Source organism: Dromiciops gliroides, chromosome 1, assembly GCF_019393635.1.
Source record: "Dromiciops gliroides isolate mDroGli1 chromosome 1, mDroGli1.pri, whole genome shotgun sequence".
Classification (NCBI taxonomy): domain Eukaryota; kingdom Metazoa; phylum Chordata; class Mammalia; order Microbiotheria; family Microbiotheriidae; genus Dromiciops; species Dromiciops gliroides.
In genome coordinates this window covers 247449256-247463401 of record NC_057861.1, presented here as the reverse complement: position 1 = coordinate 247463401, position 14146 = coordinate 247449256, and the positions used below count along the sequence as shown (strand labels likewise).

General features: G+C 35.5%; 1 pseudogene; it reads left to right on the top strand.

Moving 5' to 3' along the window:
* The first annotated feature begins 876 nt into the window (after positions 1–876).
* On the top strand, positions 877–1231 carry LOC122747899 (annotated as a pseudogene).
* Positions 1232–14146: the final 12915 nt, after the last annotated feature.

Here is a 14146-nt window from a genome sequence, read left to right as displayed (position 1 = left end):
AATACACAATAATAGATATAAAGATAAAATCAACTTCTAATAGTGAAAACCTCTTTTTGATAGAGATAAAACATTTATTGGATAATTACTATTTTATAGGCATTCTGGTGATGCAAATAGAAACACTTGGAATGATTCTTATGTAAGGGAGTGAAAGAAATTATATACATAGAGGCTAAGTATGGAGATAGTTAGGAAGTGATGTGGATGCCTGACCTATCCACATCCAAGGTGTTTCTAGGGGTAATGATTTTTTAATGGAAAAGAAGAGTAGATACATCTAGGATATAATCATATTCTTTGTCATATCTGTAGGCTGAGTAGTATGGAAATACATTTTTGGTATGTATGTGTGTTAAAACCAGGATGCATGAGAATAATCATTTCTCCTAATTGTTTATATTTGACTTTATTTGAGTGAAGAGTGTTTTGTAATTGTTTTCCTATAATGACTCGGTTTGTCTTGCAGGTAGAATCCTAAGTATTTTATATTATTTATGATCATTTTAAATGGAATTTCTCTAACTCTTTCTACTGGACTTGGTTAGTAATGTAGAAATGATGATTTTGGGGTTTATTTTATATCCTACAACTTTGGAAATATTGATAATTATTTCACCTAGTTTTTTTTTTAATTAACTCTCTAGGATTCTTCAAGTATAAGATTATATCATCTGGGGGGCAGCTCAGTGGCACAGTGGATAGAGCACTGGCCTTGGATTCAGGAGGACCTGAGTTCAAATCTGGCCTCAGACACTTGACACTTACTAGCTGTGTGACCCTGGGCAAGTCACTAAACCCTCACTGCCCTGCCCAAAAAACAAAAAACAAAAACCAAACAAATATATATATACACAACCCCTTCCCAGTCTGACAATGTCTGCAAACAATATGTTGGAAGCCCGGCATCCCAACAAGCTGCTCAGATATAAGCCACCTGCCACAGTAGCAACTGGGCCCTGAAAGATCCCAATCCAGACTACACAAAACTGCTGGGAATGATCTTCAGCATGTGTGGCCTCATGCTCAAGTTGAAGTAGCTTGCCTGGATTGCTGTCTACTGTTCCTTCATTGGCTTTGCCAACTCTCAAAGCTCTGAAAATACCAAGTAGATAATGAACAGCTCTCCATTTCTGCTGTGATGATATCCTACCTCCAGAACCCACAGCCTATGACACCCCAGTGGTATGCACCATCTCCTAGCTCTTCAGCCCAGACCTCAGAACCCTAGGGCTTTTACTATTGGTTCCTGGACCAGAAAAAAAGGAAAAACTAGAAACTGGCTCATTCCTCACTTCTATGTTCACTTCCCAGCCTCTGATCCAAGTCTGGGGCCTCAGACTGAGAGTCCACTGTGGAACATCACCACTCTGAATTTATCTCCACTGAAGGATTGCCTAATCTTGTGCCTGTGAGATTTAAAATTGGATACTAGAGCAGTAACCTCCCCTTTTAACTTTTCCCTTATTTATCTCCCAGACTAGTAAGTAGAAGAAGCCTCTGGTCTCTAGTTAGAGCTTTTATTGTTTGGAAATTACAAGGTGATGTTGATTAGAGAGATAAGAAAGTAGAAAATACAAACAAATAGTCTTAGGTCTAAGCTTAGTCTATATTCCGTATAGAACTCACCAAAACCTGTATAGGACTCACCAAAACCCAAGGCCACCTCTGAAGTTGAGAGCCATGTTAAGCACGTGCTGTTATGGCAAACCGGGCTGAATTGCACTTCCATCAGCATCTGTGTGTGCAGCACAACCAACAGACAAGGAGAGTGGGTCAAAAACCTCACTTCCATTCTCTTCTTGCCTTTTAAGCTTGCACCCCAGAAGTGGAGTGCCTAACAGACAGAGGTGGAGTGCGTAGCCCATGCACTGCCTTTCGTCACAGTCTCCTCCATGAAAGGGGGGTCCTTTAGAAAAACTGGCATACTTTTTACCACATGCCCCAGCCCTATCAGTGTCCCCCAGCCCCACATTCCTCTTCAGCCTTTCTGTCCCCACACCCTGGGCAGAGGAGGAACCCACACCTGTCTGTCTACTCCTTGCATTGTCTGCCCTCCTTCCTGGACCAGGGTCCTTCCCAGGGGGCTGAGACTAGGCACTAATGCCCTTGGGCTGGGGCAGGCCAGACTGGGGCTGCAGATGGTGGTTTGGGGCTCTACTGCTTGAAACTACTTATAGTAACCAATACAGATGTCTGTGATATATATATATATGTTCATTCAACTTTTGGAGAAATCTAATGGTCTTCATCTAGATATCAGGTAGTAAGATATTGCTGAAGATAGAGTGTCCAACTTGATATCAGTAATATCTGAATTCTAATCCTGTCTCAGGTACTTATTAGATATGAGACTGTGAAAAGTTCACTTAGCCTTTCTTACTTTTTTGGTTTCTCATCTGCAAAATGGGAGTGACAATAGTATCAATCTCTCCATGATGTTGTGAGGATTGTCAGATGATACGGATATAACAATATCTTTAATCTATGTATCTTTGAAAACAAAGCACTATATAAATGTTAGCCATTATTATTGTGAGTACTTACTTTCTACAACAAACTTAAATAAGTTTCTTTACAACATCCTCAGCTTATTCCTAATTCTGCTCTTTTGGGTGAAACAGAACAAGCTTATCCCCTGTTCAATAAGACAGTCCTTCAAATACTGGGGGGGGAAAATTAATTTGGTCCCACTATTTTTTATTTTTCCTGAAATAAAATCCAACAATTCCTATGAAAGGTCCATATATAATATAAAGTCCCAGGACTTCATATTCATCTTTCAGGTTATACTCGTCATAGCACCATATTATTAATTCCCAGAATAGAAAACAACACTTCAGATCTTGTCTAATCAGGACATAGTGCAAAGGATTATCATTATTCTAAATGTAGTTGTCATCTCTCTCAGAATGTAGCTTAAATCGGCATGAGTTTTCTTGGTTATTTTATCAATAAGTGCTGAGTGTAAGGGGCTAAAATTTTAGCTATATTATCTAAAATCTAATGAGTGATCGCCAATAAATTATAAGCTTTAGCGAGTATTTAGATGTTTAAGTATTTATTAAAGAGCATTAGGATCAGAGAGAAAGGTAAAAATCTAACTATTTCTAAGAGATCCTATCATCTTACCCACCATAGTGAGGTCAGGAACCAAAAAGAGACAGAACCCCTCCAAAAGCGTCCGCTTCCTACTTTGTGTCCTCCTCCCAGAAATGGGAGGCTCCTCACATTGATTGGCTGGTAGCCTTGATAGATAGTACCCATAAGCCAACATCACTTCCTGATGCTAAGGCCCTTGACCACATGGCTTGCCTTCAGAAGCCTTCTCCTCATGGCGGAGCTTTGCTACAGTAAGTCTCCAGCAGGTGGCATCATTCCAATAGTTATAAGAGTAACATCAAGGTTTCAATTCCCTGAAATTCCTAGATATTTTGGAGACAAGCTAAAGTCTACACATCCCTCTTCAATGATATAATTTAACAAAATGATGTTTTGAATCCCACCATAATATTTAACATCTTACTAGTTTTAGCTCAGTGTTGTAACTATTTGTATCCTCATTTATTAAGCCTTTGTAAGGGGCTAAAATTCTAGCTAGTCTGTCTAAAATATCTAATGAGTGGTCGCCAATAAATCATAAGCTTTAGCAAGAGTTAGACTTTAAAGCATTTATTAAGGAGAATAAGAATTTGGTAGAGAGAGAGAGAAAGGCCTAGATTCATCTATCTATTAAACAGAGAGAGTATTTCATGCTCCACTGTCCACCAGAGTCCTGATGAAAGAGCACGAGGAAGCCCACCTCTCCCCCTCTTCCTCCCACAAGCAAACGCCACTTCCATCTGCCAATGAAAAGCCACTTATCTTGCCTTCAGACACCTTCTCCTCATGGTGGAGTTTTGCTACAGTAAGTCTCCAGCAGGTGGCGTCATTCCAACCGTTACAGTATCCCCTTTGTTTCACTGGAAAACCCGAATGGGTTTGCTCAATGAAACAGCCAGAAATAACAGAATATAATATCTTATGCTAACTAACAATATGTTAATATCAATATAGAAATGGGAGAGAGGAAAGTTTTGTCCAGAGGGGTGGTCCCTCATGAACGCGATGCTTTGACATTGGCCTGAAGAGGAAGGACCGCTGCAGAGAGTACATGTTACAGAAGGAAAAAAATAAAAACAACAAAACAAAACTGTTCATTTAAAGCCTCTGAAAGTCTTTTTTCAGATGTCCTCTGGGTGTACTCATGGAATGGAAGTCTTTTCAGGGGTTGGTATATGGATGCTGGTAATCAGCCAGGAAAATTTCCTACAAAATTGAGCTTAACACAACTTTAAAATAGCTTTGTCAATAATCAAATCAAATAATGAGAGTTCTCAAAAACATGTCTAAGGGAATTCAGAATCTTAGCTGTTATATATGAAACATATAATAAAAATTAAAATTGGAACATTCTTTAAAACTTACTATTACTATAGTCCCCCCCCCTTGTGAAGGGTAAATTGAGAAGACAATTACTGCAATATTAATTTAAAAAATAATTTTTATCTTTGTTTCATCACTTTTTGCATCATCTGCCTAATTATCCTCATGCCATTATGAGAAATTTTTTTAAAATCTAATATAATTGGTAACAGATTTTAAGGCCAAATTCAACACTGTATTTATCATGACACCTAAGATAATTATGGGGGTTACCATAAAAGAACAGAGAAATAATGGGATATGAGCATTCCAACACTTGAGCAATATATACTGCTCATACAGTATGCCAGGCTTAAAATAGGTGGATGGAATATATGTCCATGCCACCGAACATATTGGAGGAAACTGAGTAAGACTTAATCAGATGCATAGGATTGAGACGTCCATGGCATCAGGCATATAGGAGGGAGCATAGGAGCCAGGTGTAGAATGAGATGGGTGGGATCAAAACTGCCAGCCATCTGTACAATATTGTGGGGAAAAAAATTAAACCAAGAGAAACCAACCTCAACTTTTGTCAAAAGCCATTCCATCAGCCATAACTTTACTTCATGCATATCTCCCCTCATGTGACAATTCAATGTCTGCTCTTTTATGTATTCCTCTTGTGATTGGATGGCATCTTGTCCAACTGGCATTTGATAACTCAGAATGAAGGCAATTAATGTCTTAAATGATAAGTTCCCATAATCCAAGTCTCATATGGATTTAAAAATTGAGGATAATAAATGATCATAAAAAATGTGAATGTACCTTGACTCCGAATATAATATACAATTATGCAACAATTTCAAATAATACTCCCCTTTTTAAATTTAGCATACAATTAATTTTGTGAAAAATCAGAACATATTTAAATACAAATTAAAACACAATACAATCTTAAAGAAAACTTTTACAAATGTTCCCCTTTTTTATTTTTTGAATATGCTTATCAAACATAATACTTATAGAATCAATTTACATTTGCCATGGCAACCAATTTGCCAGGGAAATGCTTTATAGAGTTCGATCAAATAATCAGTTGAGAGAAAAAAATAACAAAAACAAACAACTCAGAATATGGGAGCACAATACTCCTAGAATTAACATTTTATAATGAAATCAAAACCATCTTGCATTGTTTCAAAATTAGGTAGATGAATGAATAGAAGAAAATAAACATGGAAGAATGAAAGACAATGAAATTCAAACTAGGGAAATCTAAATGAATATGAACTTAACATTAAAAAGAGTATTACAAAATATAAACTTGATCACATGACTATAAAAACTTTTACAAATATTCTCCCTTTTTTTAAAAGCTAAGTATAAAACACAATCTCAAAAGCATGAAAATATGAAAATAAACCCATACTGTTAATTTCCAAATGTAGATGTAATAGCATAGAAATCTTTATGTAACCTCTGAACTGACATTATTTCTCTGAGTGAATTTAGAACACTTGATTCTGATGTCTAAAATCACCAATACTCATGTTAATACCTTGCTGTTTACTTCTACATTTTTGTAAAATATGTACCCTTCCATGGCAAAAGAAGTGGAGTCTTGAACTATGATGATGAGTCTTGTCTTGTATATCTGTATTCAGCTTTAGTGTTTTTTGTTGTTTTTTTTTTACCCCTTTATATTATCTGTTGGTCCTTTCATAACACAAATGCTTTATAAGGTTACTAATTAGAGACAAAAGCAGATTAACAAAGTTATGAACAAAAGAGCATATCTGGGATTTAAAGGGTTTTCCAAGGTTGTTTTGGGAGAACCACAGCAGTTTGAGTCAGAATCATAGCTTAGCTGGTGTAGGGCTCAAAATTCAGTTAGAGAAAGCAGGGCATGTGCAAGATTAGGACCTGAGAAAGGTGGATTAGATCTTGTGACCTCCTGGGCAGAAGGTACAAGGGGCTTGGCCATGGGAGAAGTAGAAGGGTGGTGTAGGGCTTGGGGGGAGGGGGGAGGAGGGAAGGGAACCAGGTTTGATGCTGGAAATGTCATTTAAACTCCCCAGGTCTCATTTTCTTAATTGTGTGGTTGAAATAGATGACCTCTGCGGTCCATTCCAACTATAAATGTATAATCCTTGGTGCATATAAACAACTAATGGCATCAAAAATGTTTCCTTTATGAAATATAATGAAACTGATGGATACAAGGCATTATGAGAAGTAAGGTGAAGATATTAAGACTGAGTCTCTAGCCACCTCTCTGAACTTTTACTCAGCACAAGTCTCTTTGGTTTTTTTTTCCCCCAGTATTCCAGGCATCAGTATACAAACAAGGAAATAACCTATTTGGCAAGTGAGGGGGCAGTGACACAAGAATTTATTAAGCATCTATTATATTTATTTGATACTCAAAATAATCCTATGGTGTACTTTCTATTATTATACCATCTATCCGTGGATGAAACTGAGATTGATAAAGATTAAGACTTTATCATGAGTATCCAACACCATCTGAATCTAGATTTTTAACTCAGGTCTTTCTCACTTCAGGCCCAAGGCTATATTTTTTCCAGCTGCAAGTTTGGCTCTTGGATAAACCAAGTGTACTGATAGACCCTAGACTAGAAGAAAGATCGAGTCCCTGGCCCTACATGCAATCTTTGTGGCAAAAGGCCAGCTGTTTGAACTACTGGTGCAGGATGGGATTCTGATGGAAAGAGATGTGAAGATTGAGTACTTAGTGAGTGTTGATGGCTGAGGGATTGTGACTCATTTCCATTGGTTGATAAAAGCAAGTTATACTTCTGTTTCCTTTTCAAAAGGGAGGGACTAATGAGACTCCTAATTTTATGCTACTTTTTATTCTTTTTTTTTCATTTCATTTTATTTTTAATCATGAAAGTATTTTATTTTATAGTTACATGTAGAGATACTTTTCCATATTTGTTTTTATAAAATTTCTATTTTCAAATTTTTCTCCCTCCCTACCCCTCCCCAAGACAACAAGCAATCTGATATAGGTTATATATGTACAATCACATTAAATATATTTCTGCATTATTCATGTTATGAGAAAACAATCAGAGCAAAGGAGAAAAACCTCAAAAAAGAAAAACAAAACAAGTAGAAATAGTATGGTTTAATCTGCATCTAGATTCCACAGTTCATATTTTCTGAATTTGGAGAGCATTTTCCATCATGACTCCTTCGGAATTCTCTTGGACCATTGTATTGCTTAGAAGAGTCAAGTATATTACAGCTGATCAACACACAATGTTGTTGATACTGTGTACAATGTTTTCCTGGTTCTGCTCATGTCACTCAGCATCAGTCCATATAAGTCATTCAAGGTTTCTCTAAAATCTGTCTGCTCATCATTTCTTACAGCACAGTAGGATTCCATTACATTCATATAAAACAGCTTGTAAAGCCATTTCCCAATTAATGGGCATCACTTCAATTTCCAATTCCTTGCCACCACAAAAAGAGAAGCTAGAAATATTTTGTATGTCAGTCCTTTTCCCGTTTTTCTGTTCTCTTTGGGGAAAAGAACTAATTGTGCCAAAGGGTATGCATAGCTTTATAGCCCTTTGAGCATTGTTCCAAATTGCTCTCCAGTATGATTGGATCAGTTCACAGCTCCACCAACAATGCATTAATGTTCCAATTGTTCCACAGAATCTCCAACATTTATTATTTTCCTTTTTTGTCATATTAGCCAATCTGATAAGTGTGAGGTGGTACCTCAAAGTAGTTTTAATTTGCATTTCTCTATTTGATAGTGATTTAGAGCATTTTTTTTCACATGACAATAGATAGCTTTGATTTCTTCATCACAAAACTGCCTGTTCATATCCTTTGACCATTTCTCAATTGAGGAATGACTTGGATTCATGAACTTTAATTTAGTTCCTGATATATTTTAGAAATGAGGCCTTTATCAGGAATACTGGCTACAAAAATTCTTTTCCAGCTTTCTGCCTCCCTTCTAATTTTGGCTGCATTGCTTCTCTTTATTAAAAAAAAAAAACTTTTTAATTTAATGTAATCAAAATCACCCATTTTGGGGGGAAGATAGGTGGCACAGTGGATAAGGCACCAGCCTTGGATTCAGGAAGACCTGAAGTAAAACCCAGCCTCAGACACTTACTAGCTGTGTGACTCTGGGCAAGTCACTTAACCTGCATTGCCCTGAAAAAAAAAGGAAAAAAAAAAGAAATGGAATTTTTTTGGTCAAAGGATATGAACAGGCAGTTTTCTGATGAAGAAATCAAAGCTATCTATTCCCATATGAAAAAATGCTCTAAATCACTATTGATTAGAGCGATGGAAATTAAAACAACTCTGAGGTACCACCTGACACCTATCAGATTGGCTAAATTGACAAAAAAGGAAAATAATAAATGTTGGAGAAGCTGTGGGAAAATTGGAACACTAATGCATTTTTGGTGGAGCTGTGAACTGATCCAACCATTTTGGAGAGCATTGTGGAATTATGCCCAAAGGGCTATAAAGCTGTGCATAACCTTTGACCCAGCAATACAACTTTTGGGTCTTTTCCCCAAAGAGATCATAAAAAAGGAAAAGGACCGACATGTACAAAAATATTTATAGCTGCTCTTTTTGTGGTGGCAAGGAATTGGAAATTGAGTGGTTCCCCATCAAATGGGGAATGGCTGAACAAGTTGTGGTATATGAATATAATGGAATTCTATTGTGCTGTAAGAAATGATGAGTGGGAGGAGATCAGAGAAACCTGGAAGGACTTGCATGAACTGATGATGAGTGAGATGAGTAGAACCAGAAGAACATTGTACACACTATCATCAACATTGCGTGTTGATCAACTGTGATGGACTAGATTCTTCTCACTAATGCAATGGTACAGGAGAGTTCCAGGGGACTCATGATGGAAGGGGATCTCCAAATCCAGAAAAAAAAAAAAAAGAACTGTGGAGTATAGATGCTGATTGAACCATACTATTTAATTTGTTTTTGGTGCTGTTGTTTTTCTATTTTGAGGTTTTTCCTCATTGCTCTGATTCTTCTCTTATAACGTGACTAATACAGAAATATGTTTAATGTTATTATATACATACATATATATATATATATATATATATAATCTATATCAGGTTACCTGCTATTTAGGGGAGGGGGGAGGGAAGGGAGGGAGGGAGAAAAATCTAAAATTGGAAAGCTTGTATAAACAAATTTTGAGAACTATGTTTACATGTAACTGAAAAAATAAAATACTTTTATCAGAAAGAAATAATACTAAAGAACATAGAAGTAAATGGAACGTTCCTTAAGATGGTAAACAGTAAAAAAAAACATCCATTTTGCATTTCATAATATTCTCTTTCTCTTTTTTGATCATAACCTGTTCTCCTTTGCAGAAATCTGAGAGATAAACTATTACTTCCTCTCCTAACTTACCTATGGTATCACCTTTTATTTCTAAATCATGTACCCATTTTGACCTTATTTTTGTATAAGTTGTAAGATGTTGGTCTATGCCTAGTTTGTGCCATATTATCTTCTTATTTTCCTAGCAGATTTTGTCAATTACTGAGTTCCTATCCCAGAAGTTGGTGTCTTTGGGTTTATCAAACAGTACACTACTAAAATGATTTACTACTGTGTCTCCTGTGCCTAACCTATTCCATTGATTTACCACAATATTTCTTATCCAGTCCCAAATAGCTTTTATGACTGCAGCTTTATATTAAAGCTTGAGATTTGGTAGAGCTAGCCCACCTTCCTGTGCATATTTTTTCATTAGTTCCTTTGATGTTCTTGACTTTTTGTTCTTCCAGATGAACTTTGTTATTATTTTTTATACCTCTACGAAATAATTTTAGGAAGTCTGATTAGTATGGCACTGAATAAGTAAATTAATTTAGGAAGAATTGTCATTTTAATTTATTAGCTCAGCCTATCCATGAACAATTGATATTTTTCCAATTATGTAGATATGATTTGATTTGTGTGAAAAGTGTTTTGTAATTGTGTTCATAGAGTTCCTAGGTTTGTCTTGCCAAGTAGACTGCCAAGTATTTTATGTTGTCCATCATTATTTTAAATGGAATTTCTTTTTCTATCTCTTGTTGCTGGAATTTGTTGGTCATATATAGAAATGCTCATGATTTATGTGGATTTATTTTATATCCTGCCAATTTGCTAAATTTGTTAATTGTGTCAAGTAATTTTTTAGTTGATTATCTAGGATTCTCTAAGTATACCATCATATCATCTGCAAAGAATTATAGTTTTGTTTGTTTCTTGCCTATTCTAATTCCTTTAATTCCTTTTTCTTCTCTTAGTGCTAAAGTTAACATTTGTAATACAATATTTTTTTTCTTTTCTGTTTTTTTTTTTTTTAAGTGAGGCAATTGGGGCCAAGTGACTTGCCCAGGGTCACACATCTAGTAAGTGTTAAGTGTCTGAGGCCGGATTTGAACTCAGGTACTCCTGACTCCAGGACTGGTGCTCTATCCACTGCGCCACCTAGCTGTCCCTCTAATACAATATTAAATAATAGAGGTAATAATGGATAACCCTTTTTCACCCGTGATCTTATTGGGAATGCCTCTAAGTTATCACCATTTTATATAATGTTTATTGATGCTTTTAGATAGATACTGCTTATTATTTTACAGAAAGCTGCACCCATTCCTATGCTCTCTAGTGTTTTCATTAGGAATGAGTGCTGTATTTTCTCAAAAACCTTTTCTGCATCTATTGAGATAATCGTATGATTTTGGTTAGTTTTCTAACACTATGTGGTTGATTATGTTGATAGTTTTCCTAATGTTGAACCAGCCCTGCATTTCTTGTATAAATGCCACCTGATCATGTTGTATTATCCTGGTGATCACTTACTGTAATCTCTTTGCTAATATTTTATTCAAGATTTTTGCATCAATATTCATTACGGAAATTGGTCTATGATTTTCTTTCTCTGTTTTGGCTCTGCCTAGTTTTGGTATCAACACCATATTTGTGTCATAAAAGGAATGGTGGAACTCCTTATTCACCTATTTTTCCAAATAATTTCTATAGTATTGGAATCATTTGTTCTTTAAATGTATATGTAGAATTCACTTGTAAACCCATCTGGCCCTGGAAATTTTTCTTAGGGAGTTGATTAATGGCTTGTTCAATTTTTTTTTTCTAATACGGGCTTATTTAAGGATATTATTTCCTATTAACTTCACCTGTGCAATTTGTATTTTTGTAGATATTTATACATTTCATTTAGATTGTCAAATTTATTGGCATGCCATTGGGCAAAATAGTTCCTAATTGTTGTTTTAATTTCCACTTCATTGGTGGTGAAATCACCCCTTTCATTTTTGATACTGGTAATTTGGTTTTCTTCTTTCTTTTTTAAAAATCAAATTAAAGAAAGGTTTATCTATTTTATTGATTTTTTCATAAAACCAGCTCTTAGTTTCATTGATTAATTCTATAATTTTCTTGCTTTCAATGTTATTAAGTTCTCCTTTGATTTTCAGGATTTCTAATTTAGTATTTAATTGGGGATTTTTAATTTGTTCTTGTTTCTAGCTTTTTTAGTTGTATGCCTAATTCATTGATTTCCTCTTTCTCTTTTTTATTCATGTGAGCATTTAGAGATATAAAATTTCCCCTAAACAATCCTTTGGCTGCATCCCATAGGTTTTGGTATGTTGTCTGAATATTGTCATTCTCTTGGATGAAGTTATTGATTGTTTCTATTATTTGCTGATTTACCCACTCATTCTTTAGAATGAGCTTATTTAGTTTCTAATGAATTTAAGTCTACCTTCCATAGCTCTTTATTACATGTAATTTTGCATCATGATGTGCCATGTACCTCTGATAAACAAGTATATTCCTTTATATCCCTATTCAATTTTATCCAGACCTCTTTCATATCTAACTTTTATAACATTCTATTAACCTCTTTAACTTGTTTTTAAAATTTATTTTGTGGATAGATTTATCTAATTCTAAGAGGGGAATATTCAGATCCCCCAGTAGTATAGTTTTGCTGTCTATTTCTTGTAACTCATTTAACTTTCCCTCTAAGAATATGGATGCTATACCACTTGGCACATACATGTTTAGTATTGATATTACTTCATTATCTATTATTCCTTTTGGCAAGATGTTTCTTTCTTTATCACTTTTGATTAGATCTATTTTTGTCTTTGCTTTGTCTGAATTAAGGATTGCTAACCTGACTTTTTTTTTTTTTAGTTCAGCTGAAACATAATATATTCTGCCCCATACTTTTACCTTTATTCTGCATGTATCTCTCTGTTTCAAATGTGTTTCTTCTATACAGCTTATTGTAGGATTCTGGTTTTTAAGATACTCTGGTATTTTCTTCCATTTTATGGATGAGTTCATCCTATTCACATTCAGTTATTATTGCAAACTGTCTATATCACTCCATCCACTTTACCCACTTTGTACTTTTCTTCCCCTTCTTTCACCGTAATCCTCCTTACCACCATTTTGCTTCTGACCCCTGCCTCCCTCAATCTGCCCTCCCTTTTATCAGCCTCCCTCCCTTCTTTTACCCTTTTCTCCCCTGCTTCTGCCCTTTCTTCTAACCATGCCCTCCTTTTCCCCTTACCCTTTTACTTCCCTAAAGAGTAAGCTAAATTTCTTTATCCAAATGAGTGTATATGTTATTCCCTGTTTGAACTAATTCTGATGAGAATAAGGTTGAAACAATGCTCACCCTTCCCTTCTTTCCCTCTACTGTAATAGGGCTTTTTTGTGCTTCTTATGATGTAATTAACCCCATTCCACCCCTCTTCATCTTTTCCCCATATACTCCTTTTTCACCCCTTAATTTTCTTTATATCATCGCATCAAAGACAATTTATATTTGTACCCTCTATGCATACTCCTTCAGTTTGCACAAATAGAGATACAGTTCTCAAGAGTTATAAGTAATATCTTCTCATGTAGGGAAGTTTAACCTTATTGAATAACTTTTTTCCCCACATTTACCTTTTTATACTTCTCTTGAGTCTTGTATGTTAAGATCAAATTTTCTGTTCAGTTCCTGGTCTTTTCATCAGGAATCCTTAAAAGTCCCCTGCTTCTTTGAATGCCCATCTTTTGCCCTGAAAGGGAATGATCAGTTTAGCTGGGTAGTTAATTCATGGTTGCAATCCAAGCTCCTTTGCCTTCTGGTATGTCATATTCCAAGCCTTGCAATCCGTTAATGTTGAAGCTGCCAGGTCCTGTGCAATCCTGACTGTAGCTCTATGATATTTAAATTGCTTCTTTCTGGTTACTTGGAGTATTTTTTCCTTCACCGGATAATTCTGGAATTTGTCTACAATATTCCTTGGAGTTTTCCTTTGGGGTCTCTTTTGGGAGGTGATTGGCGGATTATTTCAATGATGATTTTATCTTCTGATTCTATAATATCAGTGCAGTTCTTCTTAATATTTTCCTGGAATATGGTGTCTAGACTCTTTTTCAGATCATGGCTTTCAGGCAGTCCAATGATTTTCAAATTGTCTCTCCTGGGTCTGTTTTCCAGGTCAGTTGTCTTTCCAATGAGGTATTTCACATTTTCTTCTATTTATTTCTTTCTTTTGATTCTGTTTGACTGATTCTTATGAAGTCATTAGCTTCCATCTGTCCAATTCGAATTTTTAGGCATTGTTTCTTTCTTTCTTTCCTTTCCTTTCCTTTTTTTTTTTTT